Source organism: Mus caroli, unplaced genomic scaffold (assembly GCF_978045245.1).
Source record: "Mus caroli unplaced genomic scaffold, Mus_caroli_1 scaffold_1, whole genome shotgun sequence".
NCBI lineage: Eukaryota > Metazoa > Chordata > Mammalia > Rodentia > Muridae > Mus > Mus caroli.
The window spans coordinates 187,002,606-187,018,902 of NW_028227256.1; the positions used below are offsets into that span (position 1 = coordinate 187,002,606).

Genomic DNA, 16,297 nt, shown 5'->3' on the forward strand with positions numbered 1-16,297 from the left:
TGTCCATGTTCTCAGAGCAAGGGAGATGGAGACAAGGAACTCCTGAGACAAGGTAGCTAGGCCAGCTGAAGCTGTGAGCTCAGATGAGCATTTATCTTAATATATAATATAGAACATGGTCATGATTGAGGAGGACGGTGTCAACCTCTTGCCTCCACACACAAGCATACACATGTGGTCACCTGTATACAGTTACTCCCCCTAGCCTGTCCAAACATACATATATACATGCACATATATTATGCACACATGTTTCTGTACCTGTGTATACTTACCCCCACACACCCAAAGCACATATAAGCATGCACACATGCATGCATCTGTACATACTCATTCCCTACATATGAACATACATATACACATGTAAACACACATATGCACATGCATTGACATGTGTGTATACCTGGATACATTACCAGCCCCCCCGCCCCAACACACATATACCCACCTACATGTACATACACACTGAAGAACAAGAACCTTTGCCTGAATAGTCAGGATCTTCCAGCACCTTCCTTTGCTCAGAGCATTTGTGGCATTTAGCCTGTGCAGGCGTCCACTCCTTCCCTGTCCCGACATTATGAAACCCACTGAGACTCACTCTCTCCATGCAACGCCATCAGAAGACCAAACATCCCTTCCTGTTCCTGTTGTTGGCAAGTGAAAGACGAGCAAATGCCAACGCCCAGTGAGGGGTACACGTGATGGAGGGGGAAGAGAGCTGTGTGCCTGGCACAGCCCTCCAGAGCCACACTGAAGTCAGAGCCTCCTCCTCTGGGTAAGCAACGGTCAGTGTCAAGATACAGCTGCCCTCCGCCCCACTGCTGCAGTGGAGTCTTGATGATGGCTTTCCTCTGCAGTCTGGACCCCCTCTGAAGTCTGCTGAGCTCCAGTTCCTACCAGACCACAAGAGTCCTATGCTCCTTAAGCCTTGGACTGTCAGATTCATTCCAGGACTCTGACCTAGGATCTCTCACACTGTGGTTCTGACAGAAAAGCCTCTCATTTACATGCGAATGGCTGAAATGCACGTTAACCTGAGCTCCTGAAGGAAAAATAGAAAACAAAACACCAGAAAACAACAAACCAGCACAATTTAAGGTTTAGAAACAGATGAGAAACTTGATTGGTATAGGAGCTGAAAATTTGGGCCAACCACAATTACCCAAGTAACAATAACACCTGTATACATTTCTATATTTCCAGGAAACATAGAAACTTCTTATAGAAAACTTTACCATCCACTGGGTAAGCATACAAAGACACCACTGTTTATGCTACCTTCTCACCTCTGACCACCTCACCCTGATTTATCATTTAAATTAGTCTTGTTCTGTCAATCTCCATAATGGACTGCCCCTTTTCAAACACACACACACACACACACACACACACACACGTACACATACATGTATATGTCTGTATGTATATCTATGTTCCTGGTATCTGTGGAGGCCAGAGGGGGAGGTCAGATTTTGTGGAACTGTAGTTTTAAGCAGTTGTGAGCTGCCTTGTGGGTGTTGGAAACTGAACCCAGTTTCTCTGCAAGAGCAGCAAATGCCCTCAATTGCTGAGCCATCCCTCTAGTCGCTGAATCACATGTTTCAGAGGGAGAGTTTCTCACATATCCTAGGACAGCCTCAGATTTGAATGTAGCTGGAGAAAACCTTGAACCTCTAATCCTCTCAGTTCACCTCTCAAGTTCTGGAATTATGTTAGGCACTGTCACACCTGGTGCACGTGGTGCTGAGGGTGGACACCAGGGCTCTGTGCCCTGCAGGCTTCATGCCACCATCTGAGCTGTCATCAGCTCTATGGCCTGCCTCTAACGAGAGTATAGAACAGGCTCACTGAGTGAAAAAAGAACAGCCCATGATTCCTAATTCAAACAAGTGACTTAAGCAAACTTCAAAAACTGCATTAGGCAAATTGACAGTGGTCACCTGAGATTGGGGGCCAGGGGCTGAAAGGCATTTATCCAGACTAGGATGGAATAATAATACATCAGAAGAATTGAATTCGGGGGCGGCGGGCTTCTTATGCTGCACTGAGTTGGTTCAACACACTCACTCCTTGTCTGATTCTGGGCAGTTCGTTTCACAGTGTATTTCCCCCAGGAGACTCACGGGAAATGGAAGTTTCAGAACTACATTGTATTTTTATGATGTTTCTGTACCTACCTTGACTGCAGAAGTTTCAAAAACATCTTTGGGGTTTTATTTCTTTCTCATTAAATTTGGCCCAGTGAATAAAAGCTTTTGCAACACAAATGGGGGGAACCAGAGTTTGGATCCCCATCACCACATAAAACCTGGGCAGCCATGGCAGTGTGTCTAATCTCACAGCCAGGGAGATGGAGACGAGGGATTCCTTAGGCAAAGTAGCTGGCTAGACCAGCTGAAGCTGTGAGCTGTGAGCTCAGATGAGAGCTTGCCTTAACAGATAATATAGAGCATGGTTGTGACTGAGGAGGACGGTGTCAACCTCTTACCTCACACACAAGCACACACATGTGGTCACCTGTATACAGTTACCCCTCACATGTGCAAGCATATATGTGTGTGTGTGTGTGTGTGTGTGTGTGTGTATATGCCTACTTTTCCTAAGTTATTTAACAACTTGTGTATTCACAATAATGTTTATGTCCACATGACAATAGTGAACACATGATCCTACAGATGATGGTCCAGCTGTTCTGAAACATGGATGTGACAAAGAAAAATGTGATTTAAAAACACTCTAAATAATAGAGAAAACTTTAGTAATGGAAGACTGTCTGGATACCCAATCTATACTGAGAGATGTCGTGTATTGGGAGGGGTGTGATGCTATCTGGAGCTGCCCCTACCTTGAACAGTGCACATAGCTAGAGGAACCAGAGGCAGAGCTGTATCTCCAACAGAAGTGAAGGATGGGGTCTGATGTAGACACAAGCACAGGGCCACAGCACCTCCAACAGGCCAATCTTTCTCAGTCAGTCCCATTCCTTGGTGACTAAGCACCCAAACACATGAGTCTATGGGATCCACTCTCATTTAAACCACTACAGCTGGAGCATGACTTGTTTCAGCTGGAAGATAGTCATTGTCTTTGGAGAAAGCTGGCATTTGAAAGGTCTGAAAATAGCAGGACTGCACTGAGGGTGAGATGAAACAGAAGAAGTAGCACAGATTAAGGGGAAGTCAGACTGTCAACGGATCATATCATACCTAAACTTTGAGCTTGTTCGCCAGGTGTAGTCATGGGAAGGGCTCAGAAAAAAACAACCCTCTATTGAGTTGCTAAGAACCACATTCACTTAGAAAAGTAGCCATGCCTTTGTAATACATTATGGAGGCTCCCTTCCTATGTATGAGCCAGGCATGAGGTTGGGAACCCCCTGACTCAAGCACTGCAAAGCTATCAGTGACCTCCTAGCGATCAGAACAGAATCTTCCCTGTCTCTTTGCTGTTGATGGTGACTTAAATATTTTATGACTTTATTAAGTTGTAGTTGACTGATCTATATATTTAGAGTATTCAAGATAGTGTTTTGAAATATCTATCAAGGGAAAACGTTGGTTCTCTCCACAATCAAGATAGGTTATCTGTCAACTCAAGGTTTAGATTGTACTGTGTGGGGTGGGAATGCTTGAGTACCATCAATTATAAAACCTCAAGTATGCCACATACCATTAGCTGCTGTAGTGTCACCAACCTGTACAGTAGTTTCTTGTGGTGGCTGTTGCTAAACACCTGACACGAACAGTTTGAGGAAGGAAAATTTGTTTTGGCTCACAGTTGCAGATGGTTTTGCCCATGGTAGCTTGGCTCCAGATGCTTGGGCAGGACATTGTGTCACAGAGGAAAGCTGATCATTTCACAGCTGGCAAGCAAGCAAGCAAGCAAGCAGTAAGCAAGCAAGCAAGCAAGCAGTAAGCAACCCATGCAGTAGAGTTCAGTGTAGGACACTATCTGCACAGGCCATCTCCTACTCTTTGTTCCCTCCCAATAATCCCCCGATCTTATGAATCCATCAAAGGATTGATCCATTGATTATATTGGAATGTTCATAAGCCAGCTGTCTCTAAAAATACCCCCAAACTAAGAAGTATGCTTTCCAATACCATAGGTGATTTAAAGTGCGTGCGTGTGTGTGTGTGTGTGTGTGTGTGTGTGTGTGTGTGTAGTTGGTTCTCTTTCTACCATGTGGGCTCTAGGCATGAAGCTCAGGTTGTCAAGCTTGCACAGCCGGCCTCTTTACCACTGAGCCATCTCTCCAGTCCTTTATTTGCTCCTTAATCTCTTATAATCAAAATTCATATCATATGACTCCTGAGCTTACTCATAACTTAAGGTCAGCTTTCTTTGACCAACAATAATCACCCAATCCCCCTCCCATGCCCCACAAGCTCCTAGGAACCCAATGTCACTCTATTTCTATGAATTTAGATTTTTTAAAGAGTCTAGTATGGATTAGATGGTATATTTTTGTGTTCGGTTTATTTCTGTTGGTATATTCTCCAGTTTAATCCATTTTGTTGTATGTGTTAGAAGTTCCCATTTTTGTAAGACAGAATTGCTTATACTTCATAGTCCTTGGGTAATTGCTAATTGATAAATATACCCTAGGGATGAATCAATAGTCAACTAAAATGAAATTTCCTCTAAAAAGGCTTAGAGCTACTATAGTGGCAGGGGATTGGGGGAGTAATGGCTTCTCACTGAGCTTCCCAACCTATGTGAATTCATGAACTGAGCCTTTCAAATGAAGTTTCAGACTCTGGAGGGAGGCGACTGCCCTAGACCAGTTGTCTATTCATCCAGGAAACCTTTTAAATTCCTCACAAAGAAACTCAAATTAATTTATCAGAGATGTGCCCTGGATGTGGGGGGACCTCAGCATGCTTCAGAGGCACCTGGCCCCTCTAAGCTGCCAGATTCCTACAATCCTACTCTACACTCCACCAATAGAAGCGAGGGTCTATTGAGAGCAGGTTAGAGGATGTTTCAAAGCTCTAGTCAATTGGAAGCGCTGAGATAGCTTGCCCCATGTTCTAAGTATTTCATAAGACGAGTGTCCTAGCTGCACAGCTGCATCCCTGTCTTTGTCTCTGATAAAATCCACGGCAGAATTCAGTGTCATCTCTTGAAAGATTCAGAAATTGGTGACGTTCCCCATTTAGGCTAAATGCTCAGCTTGGGCACAGTGTTTGTGGATCTAGGAGAATAATTTGAAATTATGAAATGAATAAGATGGTGGCTCCTATGGCAGTGGCTTTTTTGGATATAATCTCTGTGTGTTTGCTTATGGGTCTTTTTGACAGAGAGCCTTAACTATTTTGTACTGGCTTCCATGAAGCTTATTATATATCCCAGGTACCTAAAACTTGTGATTCCCCCTGACTCAGCCTTCCAGTTGCTGGAATTTTCACAGTATGCAACCATATCTACCTTGTATGAGTATGTATGCACAACCCAGGCACGAGAAAGCAATCATTAACCAGACAGGTGCTGTTTCCTTAGCACTGATTCAGGGCAAGGACTGCTGCTGTCATGCTTGCTTCCCTACAGGGCCAGCACTGAGCCTTTGCCTTTTTTCCCTCAGAACTCTGCCCTGTCTTTAGTCCTCGGGGTGAATGCCCCACAGAGGTCTGGATGCCTTGACAATTTCACACTCTACCACACTGGCCTACTATGTGCATCTTGTCTTGCTAAACAGACCACATCTGCATGAAGCAATAGGATTTCAGATACTTCCTAATAGGGAACTTTAGCATGGGGGACAAACTGGGTAAAATACAAATCCATGGTCCTGAGGTATGGAGAATCTGACTGTTCCCCATTGCACTAGTCAATTGCTGGGATAAAGTACCTGACGGAATCAAGTTGGGGAAGGAAGGGAGAGTCTATGTTGGCCACAGACTGAGGGTACAATCTATCATGACCCCAGTGTGGCTATACTTGCAGCAGCAGAGGCACGAGGCAGCTCTCAGATCATGTCTGCAGTCAGCAAGTAGAGTGCTGTGTCTGATGCTCCACTATCTTTTTCAGGGAACCTAGCCCATGGGAAGACACCACCCACGCTCAGAGCGTGTCATCCGACCTTAGTAGAACCACTCTAATGGACTAGACCAGACGTGTCTTCTGGGAGACACTAAGTCCTGTCTAGACAATAATCAAGATTAACCATCATAACCATTGAAGGTGAAAACACACACACAAGCACACACACACACACACACACACACACAAGAAAGTGAAAACACACAGCACTGAATGGTTTTATTATTGTTGTTATTATTATTATTTCATTTTCTGTTTCTGAGGCAGCACAAGCCAAATTTGAACATGCTTTGTTTAATGTCCCAAAGGATCTTCAGAAGAGTTGGAAATGTGTCCCTGATGGTTACAGAGGGGTCTCCTTCAGGAGGGAGGAGAGAGACACTTAAAATTCAAAGGTAGACAACTCAGGAAGTTCCTGAAAGTTACAAGATTCATAAGGTTCCTCCCCAAGGTTATAGAAGCAGTAAGGACCTCCAGAGAGAGCAGACTCTCCGACTAGCAGACCTGCCTGCAAATTGTGCACAGAGCTAAGGAGAGGGAACTCCTGTGAGTTACCTGCACTGGAGTGACTCACTAACACAGGTGCCTTAGAGTCACCTTGTTGCTAGAAGAAACTGATCACGTGTATGTAGCCCCAGTAAACCCTGGTTCGCTAAACTACTCTTGGATGGAAAAGTTTCTTGGGTCTACTGTCATTGCTCCTTCTAGGATATACAGGTCACTTTAACTTCTCCCCAGTAAAAGTGACAGGCAGTGCTCTTCAGTGACACTCAGCTTTCTGGGGAGCAGGCACTTTCTATATTTACTATCGCTGGTACCTGTTTTCCTTCCCATTTCTTAGACAGTTAACTCCCATTGCTCTCTCTCAGCCCTTGCTTGGTTCCCTGACTAGATGCCCAGTTGTACAAAGCCTGTGGAGGCATGCACTTCATACCAACCATCAGGACGGGCAGAGACCCACAAGAAGGAAAATCAGAGAAGCAGAGAAAGCATACTGGTGGTATCAGGAGGGAGTAGAGTGGGGGAGCTGTGGGGTGGAGAAGATGTGGGGGCAGAGAAACTGTCTGCGATAGACAGAGCTTTGAAGAACTCTGTGGCTGGGAAGAATTCTCCAAGCTTTGCTGCACAGCATGACCTTGGCCTCTCACAAAAGGCTGCAGTGAAGACCTGACTGCTTTCAGTTCCTGCCGGATAGCACTGTGGGCACCTGATACTGCAGAAAATAGCCCACTGAGTGTGACAAGCCTTAAAGACACAGATGCCTCTGGCGACAGTAAACATAAACAAATTAAAGACAAACGAAGGGGCAGTGGCTAGCTCATTTTCCAGACTCACGTTCAGGCTAAACATAGTTAGCGAAAGAAAATTTGTCTGGAGATCTGAGTGTCTGAGAACGCACCAACAATGAAACTGCTGAGGGCCACCAAAAGGCAGCAAATGAGTAATTATTTGTGAATGCACTCAATTAAGGAGAAGCTGTTAACACTAGGAGAGAGCATAATAGTTCATTCTGGATGTCTGTTCAGTGTGTAATTTTGAATGAGTTTAGATTAAGTTATAATCATGCATTCAAACATGGGATAAATATACACAATCCATTTCCTTCCTCTTTAAAGTGGTATTTTAAGAATATGGTATTTTACCATATTACAGCAATGATATTAGTAATGCTATATCTTTAACATTGTCCACAGAGTCCAAATGGGGGGGCTTCCCTTGAGGGGGGACCCTGCTATGGCTGTCTTTCAGTTCTTAAGAAATTCCATGTTGTGAAGAAAGTCCAGGAGACTCATTTCTATTTATTAATTCTTAATTCTCTTCAGGAAAGATTTGCCCGTATTTTCTGAGTAACAAATGTCTTATTAGTAAAGAGTGAAAAAAAAAGTCATCAGAAAGGAAATTTTATGTACATTTTCCTATTTCAAACACACTCTACACTTGGCCTGAAACTGTATGTACTTCAGCAGTTACGAAAACCAGCTGTTCTTCCAGAGGAGCTGTGTTCAATTCCTACCACCCACAGGGTGATAGACAACTAACTCCAGTCCTAGGAAATCTGATGCCCACTTCTGGTCTCTGTGGGCACCAGGCACATACATGGTACAAGGCATACATGTAGGCAGCACTTCTAAACTCATAAAACAAAATAATTTGAAAGGAGTATACTCTTTGTAAAAACTGTATTTCCTTTGGGGTTACTATAGTTACCACCAACAATGGTTACTCAGGAAAAAAATACCATGATGGCTCATTCTACATTCAGAGAAACTGAACGCCCAGCCCTGAGGAGTTCCCCAAAGTGCCCAACTGTGCACAGGGTCGCCAGGCACAGAGCAATTGAAAGTGCCTAGCACCTCCTTTCCCCAGGTTCATACTAGTCTCTTGGTTGGACTCTAATGCAAATGTAGATATGAGCAGCAGATTGAGTGCAGGGTAACTCTGAAGTAGCAGGGCTCAGCATGAAGAAGCCTTTGCAGATCTTTGGTGGCATCCACCATAGAAAGTGTCAAAATGGACCTCAGCCTAGAACCACGGGGAGGCCTTAAACAGATCTGAGCTGCTGATGCCACACCACGTGTGGGACTGTGATGTTAAAAGTCTACGGTTCAGATAAATTAATAAAACATCTATATGCAGTTAGGCATAAAAAGGAGAGAAGAAAAATTCTTACTACCTTACTAGCAGTTAAATGGGGGGGGGTAACCCCTAGCCAAGATGATCCTCAAGCCTTATATACTTTTTTTTGTAGTAAAAGGTAGGTGAATTTTTAGACCACGCTAACTGATGACAAGCGCCACCATCAGAGAATTTGGCTTGACTAAGGGGCAGTTTCCTTTTATGTAAGATGAAATTAATGCAACCTACCTCCTTGGGTTCTTGGGATGGTTAAATGTCAGTGTTTATAAAGCCCTTGGTGTTGCCTAATAAAATGTATGGCTTCCGTTTGTACATAGGCAGATATAAAGAAGTGCACTGCAGGCCCCCCAGACTCTTCCTGGATATCACACATTTATATAAAATCAGCACAAAGAGAGAGATCGCAGAGCCAGAAACCTTGTCTGAAAATGCTTTAAAAAGAGTTTGGAGAACTCTGGAGTGTGTACGTTTGAATCTTGGAAATTCACTCTCTACTACATGTGTCTTGGACAATGAGCATTAAGGTGGTAGGCAATAATTTAAATTTGAATCATAAATTAAATTATTAGAAAAGTAACAATTAAAATGCATTTTCTACAAAGTTGTCCACTAGACTAGTCTCTGCTAGAAACACAGATTTAAACTTCAAGCTTGTTTTCCCATGATAACTACTGTACTCACTATAAGACTAATCATTTCACTGTGATATGTGTATTTTGGGCAAATGGGATCTTAATAAGCAAACCCAGATAGCTCTCACCTTAGTTCAGTGGGTGTTAAAACTTCCAGTCTGTCTTGTTCTAGCTCATGTTGATTCTCAGTCCGTTGATCGAATGGGTCCTCCAGGGCCTTCATTCTTTCCTGACCGTGGACTTCTAATCTGCACATGCCGCATTGTAGTGAGAATTGCCTTGGAGACACATAAATAGCTACCGCATGGGAAACCAGGGGAACAAATGCTCCACTTGCTAGCATGCCAGCATGCTGGGATAAAGCTCTGCTATAGAAAAGTAACAATTCAGGCGTGCCAAAGAGTTCACGATCTCCACGGAGCGAAGTACTCCTCGACACGGAATGCAGACCTCAACACCTGCTGCCTGAAATACTAATGGACAGGGTGCCCTGGCTTCCTTCCCACAGCCTTGAAAGCAAGGCCCCTGCTGCTGTGCAATGCGGTTGAGGAGGAAAATAACCGAGATTCTGTCTAGTCTGAAGTCAACTGAGCATCATCCCGTGAGCCGGTATCAGGAGCCAGGCTTGCTTGTGTGTGACCTCTGATTGCTGTAACCGCTCTCCCTAGGTATCTATCATTCCTGTCTGTTTCCACTTTCCACCATGGCTGATGGCTACCCAGGGCTTGAGAGACACTACTCTTTGGCTTTGAAGGCCTAATTGTAGCAGAGACTTGTAACATAGATTATTCCACCCCAGGGCTATAGTCACAGGCTGGAGAAAGTTGTCATTGCACATCTGGTGATGACAGGATTAACCTGGAACCAAGACAAGGTCACACACTATTCTAACATGAGAAGTTCAAAGGCCAAGCTAGGAATCTATTTTTCAATGCAATATTCAGTGTGAGAAATTTCAGCAAAGACTATCTCTAGGACCATTTTCTTTGATTAAGGGAAACAATATTTTCAGAAGGGCCCATAGTTCAATTTAGTTTAATGTTAACATTGTCTAAATGTTTCAATCCCTTAAATAGAATATTTAATATTCTATTAATTTAATGTAAATAAATATTAATATTTAATATACATAATAATGTTTCAATCCCTTAAATAGAATATATATACATAATAATGTTTCAATACCTTAAATAGAATATATATACATATATTATTCTGATTTATGTATTATATATTTTATCATATATTAGATCAGAGCCTTTTCCAGTCCATAAGGGTTCAAGAGTAGTCACCAGTCAAAAACGTAGTAAGACATTAGTTTCCTTAAATCATGATGAGCAAGCCTTGTACAAGCATAAAACAGAGTTCAGATAGATGTCCTACAGAAGAAAGGGTAGATGCCACATTGATGAACTTTTAAACTGGGAAATTGGCTCATTCATATTTTTGTAGCAGCCCAAGTATCTATGTATTCTGGCTTCTGATACATCAGAATTCCGGAAGGATTTCATCATTTCCCTGTAACTGCAGCCAAGGTGTATCTGGAGGTTAAGGGTTGGGATGAGGTCACTGAGAGATGCAGAAGCGAAGGCATGCACTCCGTGATACTCCTGGCAGATGTGCTGGCTCCAGCAATGTGATTGACAGGGGAGAGCTAGACATAGGCACCTGAGTGAAGACCATCTGCCGGAACTGAGGAAGATCCTATGAACGAACATTATGTTCTTGCTAATGATGTGACTCCCCCGGTCCCAGGTGCCTACTCATTACTGGGAAAGCCCGGACATAATTAACACATTTTTTTCCATTTTCATTTCTGCTGCTGGCTCAAGACATCCTGACAAAAAGCAACACAGGGGAAAAGAGAATTTATTTGGCTGACAATTCCCAGGTACAGCCCATCATTGCAGGGGTCCTCAAGGTAGGAACGTGAACGAGTCAATCACATCACATCCAAGAGCAGAGAAAGAATAAATGTATGCTGTGCTGCCTGCCTGGGGGATGATGCTAAGTCTTCCCATATTGATTAACAGAAAGATAACTGCCCGTATGCTCCCAGACTAGCACGGCTGTCTCTCACCGAGACCCTTCTCAGGTGAGTCAAGGTTGGGGCGAGCTGGCATTAAAACTAAGCCTTGCACAAACTGGGAACATTTTGCACTTGAAAGTTTCCCTTGTTCCTTTGAGATAGTCGCACGCACGGCAATGAGGAGGCTGTAACTGTAAGGTGATATTTATGAGTCTTTTGAAAATGCATTTTACTTCTGAAGAGACTTTACGAGTCCGCTCCTCTAGGAAAAGGTTAGCTGTGCCAATGGATATGTGTGCAATGACTAGTCTTCTAGGCTGTGCTAATCTGAACAGTCTTTAGTCGTGCTCGAAGACAAGGTGATGATCAGCACCTCTTCTCGCTCCCTTTGAGCAACCAGAGAATAGAGCATGGTTTCTAAGTGTATGTAATTGGGCACAGTGCAGTCATACAAGCTCATTTAAGATGATTGCATCTAATCTCATTTAAGAGATATTAGGGAGGTGTGTGCATTTCAAAAGCAATGAAAGATCTGAAAGAGCACCTGGTTTGTCTGGCTTACCTTTGTCAGCACCACCAGGTTACTTCAGAAACCTCCTCATCTCTGGGTTACTTCTATTGTATTTGTTTGTTTTTTATTTCCTTTATTTGGTCATTTATTCTCTTGGGTCTACTCCTATCTCAAAACATGAGTAACAAGGAGAATTGGTTTACGTGAAGAAATGATTCTTAGCAGCCTAAGGAAAACTCTACAAGGAATTGCAGAGACACCACACAAGTGAGCATAAAGAGAGGTTAGGTTGGGAGAGATGGCTCATCAGGTAAAGGGGCTTGTCACCAAGCCTGTCAACCCAACTGTGATCCCTGGGACCCAAACAGTGGAAGAAAACGGACTCTGGTAAGTTGTTCTCTGACCTATACACACACACACACACACACACACACACACACCGTAATGGAAATGTTTTACAAAGCGATTGAACCCTGCCTTACCTTTTATGTGTAGCATCCCTTTAAGGAGGAGGAGATATGATTTCTACTTTCATCTCTGCACCCCACTGTAGTGGTGACCTTTTGCCTATGGTACCACAATCCTTTCATTGAAGCCATAATTAATATTTCATGACAACTTGTACACAGAATGAAAATCAAAGAACCACAGCCCCAGGGTGTCTCAGAACTAGCTGCAGTAAAGTTTTCAAGCTTTATCACTATCTTCCCCTCGGGCCATAACAAAGTCTTCCCTTTGATGCAAATTCACTTCTGGTTACAGGGCGTCAGGCGTGGATCTATCTGGCATTAGAATTAAGGTGCCATCAAAACCCAAGTTGGTGACTTTAAGGTTGTCTAAGAATGAGGGCAAAGATGTCCAATGGAACTATGATCTCCTGAAGAATCCTTGTATCTGTGCCTTTCCTTCTGGTCACGTGTCTATTAGGGTATGTCTGTGGGCCCCGAGGGCTCAGACAACCTTCCTCTCAGCTAACAATGGCAGCTTGACTGAGGTCTCCCGACTTTTACGGTTGTATTGCTTATGTGCATATGTGTGCTCCTACCTGTGTTTATGTGTACCACACATGCACAGGTACCCAAGGAATTTAAGATCCACCCATGGCTGCAGTACAAGTGGTTGTGATCTGCCTAATGCCCTGCTGGGGACCAACCCCAGATCCTCTGCAAGAGCGATAACAGTAACGTTTCCACTCAGCCATCTCTCCAGCCCCTCTCCGCACTTTTAAATGAATGTACTCTCACTTTTAAGGAGCCTATATAACTACATATTCTCCGAGATGACAAAATCGCTTGCAGTGATGCTAGCATCCACCAAGTACCACGACACAAATAATCCAGTCAGATGAGCCGGGATTTGGTGCTTCCAGGAATAAACCTTAGAACCATTTCTTCAAGAAAGGTATGGACCTCCTCGAGGGGAATCGGAACTGCTGATTAAAGAGACAAGTACCAGTTGCAGCTGCCAAGGCCAACTTCGGCGATTGGGGCTATAGACTGTCTTACTGTCCTACTGCTAAGTGGCCTCTTGGGAGGGCATAACCGCACAGACCATGGGGAGTTACTCTCTGGATGTACGGAAGGGCAGAGCTTGTCCTGCTCGAATCTCCCTCTTATAGACTTCTCTAAGGAGTCCACTGACCAACAGTCTCTGCTTCTCTCATCGCAGCTTCCATTCAGACCACGCCCCACCAGACCTTTTCAAGCTGACATCTGAATGTAGTGGGGAGATTAGAACTAGGCCGTTCCTTCTGTGCTTCACTACAGCTCCTTCATTGATGAACTCTGCCTTCAGAGTCCTCCTCAGCCTGAACATCACTCTCTGAGCTGCTGGGTCTGGAGTTCTCCCTTCCTCTTCTTTCCTCTTCTCCTTTGCAGGTGTCTAACTTACACTGCGACCCGAGGACTCCCCGTGGAAATTCCTCTCCTCTAGCCCTCTGTGTCGTAAGTGTTGTGATAGACTGAATAGTGTCTTGCAGAAACTGATGGTCTAAACCTCAGTTGCCTGCACATATGACCTTATTTGGGAACTGGGCCTTGGCATATATAATCAAAATTAAGATGACATCATAAGTTTGAGATCATAACCCAGTATTATTCTTGTCCTTAGAGTAATAGGTAAATTTGGGAACAGAGCTGGGAGAAGACGCTGGGAGGAGAGAATCAGATGTCAGATCTATGATAGAATGCCTGAGGCTTCTAGGAGCTGGAGATGAGAACAGACTTTCCACATAGGCCATAGAGAAAGCATGGCTGCCTGAGTTCCTTGTCCTCTGTGATAGTAAATGCCGTGGCAAAGGGGAGTTAAGGGGGAAAGGGCTTACTCTGGCTCAGAATTTAAGGGTGCAGTTCATCATAGCAGGGAATCAAGGTGGAGGAGATGGACCATTCACATCACATCCACAGTGGGGAAGACGCTTGGCTGCTTAGCAACCTTTCTACATTTACATCATCTAAGATTCCAGCTAGGGAATGGTCACACTCACAGTGGGGGAGTGGCCCATTATTAGATGTTTTAAACATCATTTATCTCAATTCACTTAATGCTTTGCCCCTTCAGCAAAATGACATTTTCATTTTGTTTTCAAATAAATTAGAATTCAGTGCTTGGGAGGTAACGGATCATGAGTTAAAGTCTTTTGATGTGATGGTGGTATGCTAGACTCATCAGGCTGTCTAGTGAGAAATGTATGAAGTCTTTAACATAATGTGTAGTGTCTGGAGGAGTGGTTTAGTGGGAGAACACATGCTTGCCGTGCATCAGGCCCTGCATTTAACCTATTGTAAAAAATTTTTTAAAAATATATACAAAATAAGTATTAAAAGTATTATATAAAAATTAGTGCCTCTGTCTGCTATGGCAGACCTATTTGACATGTAGTTTTTACTGAGCTATTTGTATTCTTCCATACCTTTGTTAATTATTTCGAGCATATATGTGAAATGAATTTCAAAAATCCCCATCCTGTGTCCATGAAGTAGAGGAAGCTCTTTACAAATGGGCGAGTTAGTTTGATCATGCTCACAGTGTCCTAGCCTAGTGAGCAGCCCGGTCCTATCAGGGCTCAGTGAGCAGACCCGTCCAATCAATCAGGGTTCAGTGAGCAGCCCTGTCCTATCAGGGCTCAGCCAGTTGTCCTGATTCTTCCTGAGTTACTTGCTCACCTGTAAATGGTAGGAGCCACATCAGCTATTTGGGTTTACATTTATTATTTGGGTTTGCATTTATTATAATTTATGCTGCAAGTGTGTAGTAGTCACTTCCAGATCTCATAGGACTAGAAATACAGTCTTTTCTTTCATATCACAAAAGTAGAGTTATAGAAGTTATAAATGGAAACAGACTTTCCGTATTGGGTTACCGGGTGGAGGGGAGTGATGAGTTATCTGGGTAGCCATCTATCTTGTTTATTTATATCAACATTTGAAATCAAATGTGATTTTTCTTTTCTTTTTTTTTTTAGAATTATTTTTTTTATTAAGTATTTTCCTCATTTACATTTCCAGTGCTATCCAAAAAGTCCCCAATACACCCCCCCCCCACTCCCGTACCCACCCACTCCCACTTTGTGATTTTTCTTAAAGATAGAAAAAGCCTTCAGTGTTGTTTTAATCAGTGCAAGTTTTTGACAGTTTGTGCATAATGTCAATTTCTCCCTCTTTGAGTATAATTTAACCTTGTGGTTCATTTTTAATAAATACCTCTTAGGTGAAATTGGCTGTGATAATAAACATAGAGCATAGAAATCCTTGTGGTTCCGTTTGTCCTCTTTCTCAAGCCAGTTGCCATGTGAGGGTCCTCAGAGGTGCGGAGAGGTAGATTCACTTAGGCCTCCTTTCCACGTTCACGTGACCCACCATTTTGAAGCAGTCACATGCTCAGTCAAGCCTTAATAGGATGGCCAAGACCTTTGCCACAAACACATTAAATGGCAGAGCCGCACCACACAGCCAATTCTCCTGATTGCTAGATGAATGTTTTCAGTTAACTTCCTTTCAGGGTAGGTTTACTAACAGAGGCTCTTTATACTGCTCCTAATTGTTAGCTTGCTCAGTGTAGGTATGGCGGTGGGGGTGGGAGGTGGGGCAGACGTTACATGAAAAAATGTCCCCACTGTCTCATGTATTTGAATACTTGGTTCCCATTGTGCGGTGGTTCTGTTTATGGAGGATATGGGACCTTTAGGAGGTAGAGCCTTGCAGAATTACGTCACAGGGGGTGGGCTTTGAGAATGCATAGTCTCACCACAGTTCCAGTTCACTTTCTCTGCTCTGCATTGAATGGTGATGAAGTCCTTGATTTCTGGGCTTCCTGCTCTGAACACCACCGCCAGGCCTTCACTATGGGCTCTCCCTCTGGGACTGTGTGTCAAAATAAAGTCTTGATTTGTCAAGTCCCCTTGGTCATGGTGTTTTATTACTGCAGTGAATAATATACAGAGTT

General features: G+C 43.5%; 1 long non-coding RNA gene across 1 annotated transcript in view; it reads right to left on the reverse strand.

Annotated features, from left to right (window-relative positions):
* LOC147006296 (uncharacterized) overlaps nucleotides 1-9,529 on the reverse strand; it is a 37,163-nt gene extending 27,634 nt beyond the window's left edge. The window contains exon 1 of the long non-coding RNA XR_015046626.1: nucleotides 9,443-9,529. This is a non-coding gene — a long non-coding RNA (uncharacterized LOC147006296). The remainder of the gene's footprint in view (nucleotides 1-9,442) is intronic.
* Between the last annotated feature and the right edge of the window lie 6,768 nt (nucleotides 9,530-16,297).